The 9,042-nt window shown below is 38.2% G+C and overlaps 1 long non-coding RNA gene across 1 annotated transcript; it reads right to left on the bottom strand.

The window, feature by feature from the left end:
* Nucleotides 1-1,763: 1,763 nt before the first annotated feature.
* Nucleotides 1,764-6,082, bottom strand: LOC116275772. The gene is made up of 2 exons (XR_004185063.1): nucleotides 5,992-6,082; nucleotides 1,764-1,808 (listed from the first exon to the last, which is right to left on the bottom strand). It is a non-coding gene; the product is annotated as an uncharacterized LOC116275772 (long non-coding RNA).
* Nucleotides 6,083-9,042: the final 2,960 nt, after the last annotated feature.

Raw genomic sequence — 9,042 nt, 5'->3', positions numbered from 1 at the left:
TCCCTTCAAGATACCTCCCAAAGAGGACATGACAAGGGAGGGGCACACAGAGTGCTACAGGTACTGATAAGGTTCTATTTCTTTATTCTTTTTTCTCTTTTTGAGATGGAGTTTTGCTCTTGTCACCCAGGTTGGAGTACAATGGTGCGATCTCGGCTCACTGCAACCTCTACCTCCTGGGTTCAAGTGATTCTCCCGCCTCAGCCTCCCAAGTAGCTGGGATTAGAGACACTGGCCTTCACACCCGGCTTATTTTTGTATTTTTAGTAGAGGTGGGGTTTCACCATGTTGACCAGGCTGGTCTCAAACTCCTGTCCTAAAGTGATCCACCTGCCTCGGCCTCCCAAAGTGCTGGAATTACAGGAGTGAGCCACCATGCCCAGCCAAAGGTTCTATTTCTTAAGTTTGGTGTTGGGCATATGTTCATATGATTTAATGTTTTTTAAAAAAATTATATCTTCCTTTTTGTGTGTATGTCTGTTTTTTGTTGTAGGCCTGCGTGCTTCATTCCTTTACCCATATGAATCCGTAGAGAAGTAACCATTAGCAACTTCAGTCAATATATACTAGACTCATACTTTAGGAAGACAACCCAGTTGACAACCACAACAGTTTCTATGCTAACAAAAGTCAGAGAAAATACTGACATTAGGGTCATTTCAAGACAGTTTAACTATAAGACATGTCCCCAAGCGAAAATACATACACAGAAAAGCTAAGTAAGAAGCTTTTAGAAAACTACTACCATCCTTAGAGTAAGTACAACAAAGTATTCTTTTATGTCTTTGTTTTTTTCATCAAAATACCTCATACAGCCATAGATTTTAAACCATTACATCTAGATTCCATATTAGATCATTAACATTTTTTCTAGATTCCATTGTTATTGTTTTGTAACCTTCATTTTTAGTATCTTAAAAATACTTTATTAATATAACACATTCAGAAAAGTACACAAAATATACTTCAAGGTAGACCTTAACAAGTTATAATAAATTATGTGCCCATTTAACCACCAGCCTGCTTCAGAAAGATATTAGAGCCAGGATCCAAGAAGCCCACAGACGTACCTTTCAGTTCACACCTCCCTACCTCCCACCTAGATGGACTCCTTAACGTACTCTGTGTGTAATCACCTCTTTTTTCTTGACAGTTTTACTGCCCAAGTATGAATCCATAAATAAGTGTTTCTCAGTTCTCTTTTCATTTATGTTCTATGGCCCTTTGGGAGGCAGCAGACCATGATAATAGGTAAGATTTGCTTTCACTCTAAGGACCAATTTTCACTCCACTGCAGGCGATATTGCCTCCACTAAGAATGTATGCCCTAACCAACATGAGTTTTGCCTATTTTTGAACTCTATATAGAGGGAATTGTACAAAATAGGTTTTGGGGGTCTGGTCTCTTTTGCTTAATATAATGTTCAAGATTCTCCCATCTCGTCCCACATAGCTGTAAGCCATTTTATGAATACCACAATTCTTCATTTTACTGGAATGAACATTTGGGTTATTTTCTGTTTGGGGCTATTATAAACAATGCTGCTCTGAACATTCCTGTGTCTCCTGGCACCTATGTACTCATTTCTTGTGGAGTATATATCCACAAGATTCCTGAACCATAGGGTATGAGTATCTTCCACTTTACCAAACTGTTTTCCAAAACACTTGTACAAATATACACCCATTAGAAGGATATAGAGTCTCATAACAATTTTCTTACCTTAAAAGATAAGCAAAATGTCTCCTATCCCTTGTTTTTCTTTTAAGATCTGAAGATCACTGTGCAAAGGACTATCAGGGTCAACCTTGAGAATTACAAAACAAAAAAACAATTCAAACAGAAAGATTATTATTATTATTATTATTATTGCTAAGTCAAAAATGAACCAATCTGAAAGCTAAAATAGAGCACCCAGGGTAAGTTCCAGAAAGAGGAGATCTTCAGCTGCTCTATATCCCCAGGAAGAATAGAGGCCACTATAGCTTCCAGCTCCTTTAGGATAAGTGTCCCAAAGAGATCATAATAGCCTAAATCTAATCTAATAAGGGGGTTCAGAGTTTGCAGTCATTCTAAAGGAAAACAGTCACATGTATATAATGTTCTCAAGAATTCAAAAAAAGTTTGCTATGCTTTCCTAAACTTGTGTTATTAGCCAGTGTGTTTAAGGAGAAAAATTTGCCATGGACAGAACTGTCAAAAGCTTTTTTTTTTTTTTTTTTTTTTTTTTTTGAGACAGAGCCTCGCTCTGTCACCCCCAGTGGCGCGTTCTCGGCTCACCGCAAGCTTCGCTTCCCAGGTTCACGCCATTCTCCCGCCTCAGCCTCCGGAGTAGCTGGGACTACAGGTGACTGCCACCACGCCCGGCTAATTTCTTTTTTTTGTATTTTTAGTAGAGACAGGGTTTCACCGTGTTAGTCAGGATGGTCTCGATCTCCTGACTTCGTGACTCGCCCGCCTCGGCCTCCCAAAGTGCTGGGATTACAGGCATGAGCCACCACGCCCGGCCAAGAACTGTCAAAAGTTAAATCACTAAAGAATCGGTATTTTTCTATAACTGTCCTATATATACATATCCAATATGTATCCCAACCCCCACTCCCCTCTTTTTTTTGTTTTATGAGACAGCTGGAATATAATAGTGCCACCCAGGCTGGAATATAATAGTGCAATCACAGTTCATTGCAGCCTTGACTTCTCCTAGCTCAAAAGATCTTCCTGCCTCAGCCTCCCACCACCCCTCATAGCTGGGACTACAGGTGTATTCTATCTATATATTTCAAAAGTAATAACATAACTACCTCCACAATAAGAGTTGATTATGTTGCTTTCAAACTTGGGGGAAAAGTCACAAAAATCAACTTGGCAATCATTCCCTGTATAATGAAATGTATTACTTTTATTTACTTATCAAGCAATATTGCTCGAGCTTTTTGCCAGAAGATAAAAATCATGTAAATGTTCACTCTATCAGGAAGATGACAAAAAAAATTCCAATGGGCTTATAAAAACAATTTCTTTAAATCCAAAAACAAGCAAACTTATCCTATCTTACCCCCTACATCTTTTGGAACTTGATTGTGTTTGAGTTTCACAAAATAAAGCTAATAAACATTTCCATTTCTGTCCAGTTTTAAGAAATGATATTTATAATCTGACAACAGAAAAGAACAAAAGAACAATAAGAGCAGGGATTTAGAGATCCTTACCTGTCTTATAACTCTGTGATCTGTATATGTCCCTGAGCTCTTCCGTAAGTTTATCTGAAGCTTACACTGACCCAGACACTGCAGCCTGAAACACAAAAGCCACTGTTTACCAGGGTCTACTGAGCCAACTAATTTAAAAATTTAAGGTATTTCAACCTACTCTAAAAGATTACAGTAGCCAGGCAGGGGGCTCACACCTGTAATCCCAGCACTTTGGGAGGCCGAGGTGGGTGGATCACGTGAGGCCAAGAGTTTGAAACCAGCCTGGCCATCAGGATGAAACCCCATCTATACTAAAAAAATACAAAAGTTGGTGAGGTGTGGATGCACGTGCCTGTAGTCCCAGCTACTAGGGAAGCTGAGGCAAGAGAATCACTTGAGTCCAGAAGGTGGAGGTAATACTGAGCTGAGATGGTGCCACTGCACTCTGGCCTGGGCCACAGAGCAAGACTCCATCTCAAAAGAAAAAAGAAAAAGATTACAATAAAATTAGATCATCACTTAACAATTTCAGAAGTAAAAAAAGGCAAGGCACCGTGGCTCATGCCTGTAATCCCAGCACTTTGGGAGGCTGAGGTGTGCAGATCACAAGATCAGGAGTTCGAGACCAGCCTGGCCAACACAGTGAAACCCAGTCTCTACTAAAAATACAAAAATTAGCTGAATGTGGTGGTGCATGCCTGTAGTCCCAGCTACTCAGGAGGCTGAGGCAGGAGAATTGCTTTTACCCGGGAGGCAGAGGTTGCAGTGAGCCAAGACCATGCCATTGCACTCCAGCCTGGGTGACAGAGTGAAACTCCATCTAAAAAAAGAGAAAAAGTCCCATTAAATGAAGCATTATGAAGTTTGAAGAGAATATAAAACTAGACACAAGTCTGGTCCATTTCCTTTTTCTTATCACCTTAAAAACTCTAGCCAACATGTTCAGACCACCATGGACTCTACAGAAGCATAGAATTCAGTATGAGTCTATTCCAAACCTGAGCAATTTTTGAAAATACTAGAAGACACTCAAGGTGACACAATATTAACTCAAATAGGCTTCCATTCATAAGACGACAAGCAAGAGTATTACACAGACGGTCTAGTTCACACATTAAGACAGTGGGAACCATGTGTGCTTACATGCAACTGGTTTCAGTTTTTCAGTGCAGGGACTTCTCTAAAGATGAAAAATATCGATATCATATCATAAGACTATATAGAAATGGAACTACTTTTTGGTCATGTGAAACCAAAGGTTTTAAAAAAAAAGACTGTACTAGACTTTGAAGGAGACAAAAAAATCAAGTTTATAAAAATATTACTTCTTAGCTATGTAACCATGAACTCATTTCATATCTATAAAATATGAGAAGCTTTTCCTATCTCTAAAATATGAAGAGCACCTATTTCACACAGTGGCTATGATGAATAAATGAAAAGATCTATAAAGTATAAAGTATTTAGCATAGTATCGGTCATGCAAAAGTGTTCAATAATTTATCCTTGTTTTGAAGATAACTCAAACTGGAATTGATCACAAGACACAGAAAGAACAGTAACATTAATTCAAATGCTACAATCTTAGTTTTTTAAATAATCAAGATATGGGGGATTGGCTAAATTTCTTTGCCGTATGAAAAATTACCAATTAAATTAACATATAAATAAGATGGAAGGAGGGAGAGTTATCTACCTGATTTCAACATTTGGCATCTACTTGCTTAACAATTCATTCCCTGTTTTGGAGAACCTGTGCTCAAGACAAAGTAACTGGTCCTCGGATATTGTGGAGTTGGTAAATAGCTCTAGTACAAAGCAAGAAGCAGTAAGTGTTCAGACAATTATTTGATATTTTCCTACTCTGTCTAGGCATTTTTTGTATATACATACATCATTTTAATTTATTTTTCATAGCAACCATCCAAAAGATATGTACTGTCTAACCATATTTTAGAGTTGAGCAAAGTGAAACCATACAAGGTGTGTCTGTCACCAAACTCAGTGTTTCTTTCCCATCCTGCCGCTTCACCTAAAAGAGATTTTAAGTCAAAAGAGAAACATTACTTTTGGTTTGGTCAGAGCAGGATGGACCAAAGTCAGCTTCATGAAGGAGAAATAATTTGAGTTGTGTTTTGTAGGAGAGAATGTATTTGAATGTACAGATGCCACAGAAGGAAGGTCGGCAGAGAAAACAGCAGAGACAGCTGGAAAGGGGCATATACAGGGATCAGCAGGTGGTTCAGGATGTGAAGAGCAGATGAACAGGATAAAAAGTGGCTATTCATAGATGAGAAAGATAACCCTGGGCAGCAAAGCATATGAGTGTGGCTGGGCATGGTGGCTCATGTCTGTAATCCCAGCACTTGGGCAGGCCAAGGTAAGAGGACTGCTTGAATTCAGGTGTTCAAGACCAGCATGGTCAACACAGTGAGACCTCATCTCTACTAAAAATCAAAAAAATTAGCGTGGTGTGGTGGCACATGCCTATAGTCTGAGACACTTGGGAGGCTGAGGCAGGAGGACCACTAGAGGCAGGAGGACCACTGGAGCCTGGGAGATAAAGGCTAGTTACAGTGAACTATGATTGTGCCACCGCACCCTTGCCCAGGTGACAGAGCAAGACCCTGTCTCAAAACCAATAACCATATGACTGAATCCACCACTAACGCAGGAATGGAGGAGGAGAGCAGCTGAGATTGGCATGTTCATGAATTGCCTGGTATTAACTATAATTACTTAACCAAAAAGTCCAGGCTCCAGATATTTATACGCAATTACACATTTAAATGGTCTTACCTTTCAGTCTTCCTAATTTTCTCTAATATTGCCCAATTTTTGTTTTCAGTTCCTTCATCCTCCAACATTTTCCCACTAATAGGCTCTTCTTTCATCTCATAATGATCTAAGTCTTCTATATCCTGCAAAAAGAATAAAAATATTAGCTTATTCAACCTATTTTCTTCAGCAGTTTCTTATGCCAAAATTCTTGACTCAATAGGGGACAAGAAACAGAATATATCTATCTTATGGGGAGAGAGATAAAGCCCTTACATTCCATTCAAGAGGCTCCCACCTTTTATATCCTGTATTTTATTTAAAAGTTAGACTCTGGGTAAAGCAGATTTAAAAGCCTTACAAAGTCACAACTATTATGAAATAAGACATCATTTATTTATTTACTTTTTATTTAATTCATTTTTTTTTAAATATAGAGTCTCACTCTGTCATGTCGGGCACCGGCCTATAGTCCCAGCTACTCAGGAGGATTGCTTGAACCCAGGAGTTCAAGGTTACATGACCACTCCATCCTGAGTGACATAAGACTCTGTCTCAAAAAAAAAACAAAAACAAAAACAAGCTTACAACACTACTCCTTTAGTTCTGAAGCCCTCTAAAGTATATTTTAGATTAATAAATTCCAAACCAAGAAAATGAAAGCCTAAATTAATTATAAGATCCCAAACAGAAAAAAATCTTTTATAACAATCAAGACCATGGAATTCACATACATTCTATTTGGTCAATGCAGAGATATAGATCTTTGTTCCGAAGTTTAAATTTAAATGCAAAGCTTCAGAGCCTGAAAACATCTAAAATTATACCCATGACTGACAGCTGGCCTAAGCTCAATGTCTTTGGAATTTGCTCTACTAAATTTGCTACTGTTGGAATGTATTCCCTCCAAAATTCATCTGTTGATGTTGTCAATGTGATGATATTAACAGGTAGGACTTTTAAGAGGTCATTAGGCCAAGAGGGCTCCTTCCTCATTCATGGGATTAAGGCCCTTATGAATGAGGCCTCACACATTGGACTAACTTGCTCTCCTGCCCTTCTGCTTGCTAACATGTGAGGATGAAACAAGAAGGCCCTGAGACACCAAATGTTGATATTTTCATCTTGGATTTCCCAGACTCCAGAACTGTCAGAAAATAAATGACTGTTCTTTATAAATTACTCACTCTCTGTTATTCTGTTACAACACTATAAAACAGACTAAGACAAATGTCTTTGAATGATTTTTCAACGAGACAGTTTCACTACCTCCAGCAAGTAGTCCCTAAAATATTCTTAAATTCTCCTTTTATGCAAACATAAAATTTTTAAAACTCAGTAGTTTCTCTTCCAAAAAATAACCACATACAAGTTAAGTACTGATTAGTATTAAATATAATTTTAGTGCTAAAAGTTAAGAGCTTTTGTTTTCCAGAAAACCAAATCCAAGAATTCACATAAAACAATTTGCTCAAAGGCATATCATGAGTTAGAGGTAAACCCAGAATTTATAAATTACATTCCATTCCAAATACGATGTCTTTCAATTATTCCACATTAGTAGTTACTTATAAAGGAGATTAGACAATTACTCAAATGTTCGAAACTGAAGATATTTATGATTTTTTTTTTTTTGAGACAGAGTTTCACCTTTGTCACCCAGACTGGAGTGCAGTGGCACACTCTTGGCTCACTGCAACCTCCACCTCCTGGGTTCAAGCGAGAAGAAGGAAAAAGACAAAGACTCATCTTCCAAATAGGACATTTATTTAAACCAGGGTTTGTCACCCTCAGCAATATTGATATATTGGGCCAGACAATTCTTTGTGGAGGCTTCTCCTGGTGTGTTGTGGGACATTTAATAACATCCCCTCTACCCACGGAATGCCAATAAGACCTCCCGACCATGGCCAGTTGTGACCACAAAAATGTCTCCAGATATTTCCAAATGTCCCATGGGAGGCAAAATATTCCTGTAAGCAAAAATTACTGTGTAAACTAGATCTACATCCTAGGTCTTAGAAAAAAGATGTAAAGCTTCCCAAGTTAGCCCTGCACACCCTTGATACTGAAATGAAATAAGAGCCTTAAAGGAAACAAACAAAACCTTAATCTTCTTTAATACAGAAGTAAAAATGCAAAAATAAAATATTACTATAGCCGTTCTAACAGTTTTTTTATAGGAATGTGATGATGATTCAAAATTAGGAAAATTTCATCAGGTAATTCACAAATTATATTTCTCCATAGAATTGTAGGCACAATCAGGAAAAACAAGGTAGCTCTATATGCATTAAGTCCGTGTGCTATTCAGTGAAAAACACAAGTTGCAGAAGTCTTACAGAAAAAACTGAACACTGAACACGTATTTCCACCATCTGCTCTTTGTCCTAAGGCTCCACTAGAAATACAATGAAGAAGAAACATATAAACACACAATTACAAAAAAACAAATAGGATTACCAACAGAAGAGAATTCACCTTCATTAGACAATGACAGTAAATGGAAAATGGTTAATTAATGGAGCAAAGCAAACAAAAGTGGAGGTTCCAGCCATCATTTATGATTGCACCAGGAAATAAGATAGAGGGTTAGAGGATAACAATTAGGAATCAGCATACATTCCCCCTAAAAGCTATCAGTTGCCAAGTCTTGGCCATGAAGAACTCCCAATCAATTTTTTGTTTTTATTTTTTATTTGTTTTATTTATTTATTTATTTATTTATTTATTTATTTATTGAGGCAGGGTCTTGCTCTTTCACCTAGGCTGGAATGCAGGAATGCAGTGGAATGATCACAGCTCACTTCAGCCTCAACATCCTGGGCTCAAGAGATCCTCCTGCCTCAGCCTCCCAAGTAGCTGGGCCTACAGGTGGGTGTCACCACACCTGGCTATTTTTTTTATTTATTTTCATAAAGATGGGGTCTCATGATGTTGCCTAAATTAGTCTTGAGTTCCTGGGCTCAAGTGATCCTCCCACATCAGTCTCCCAAAGCACTGAGATTGTAGGTGTGAGCCACCACACCCAGTGTCCCAGTCTTTTAGTACTTCTCTCATATATGAATAAAC

Source organism: Papio anubis, chromosome 7 (assembly GCF_008728515.1).
Source record: "Papio anubis isolate 15944 chromosome 7, Panubis1.0, whole genome shotgun sequence".
NCBI lineage: Eukaryota > Metazoa > Chordata > Mammalia > Primates > Cercopithecidae > Papio > Papio anubis.
The sequence above is the reverse complement of the archived record's forward strand: the minus strand, read 5'-3'. Positions and strand labels throughout refer to the sequence as shown.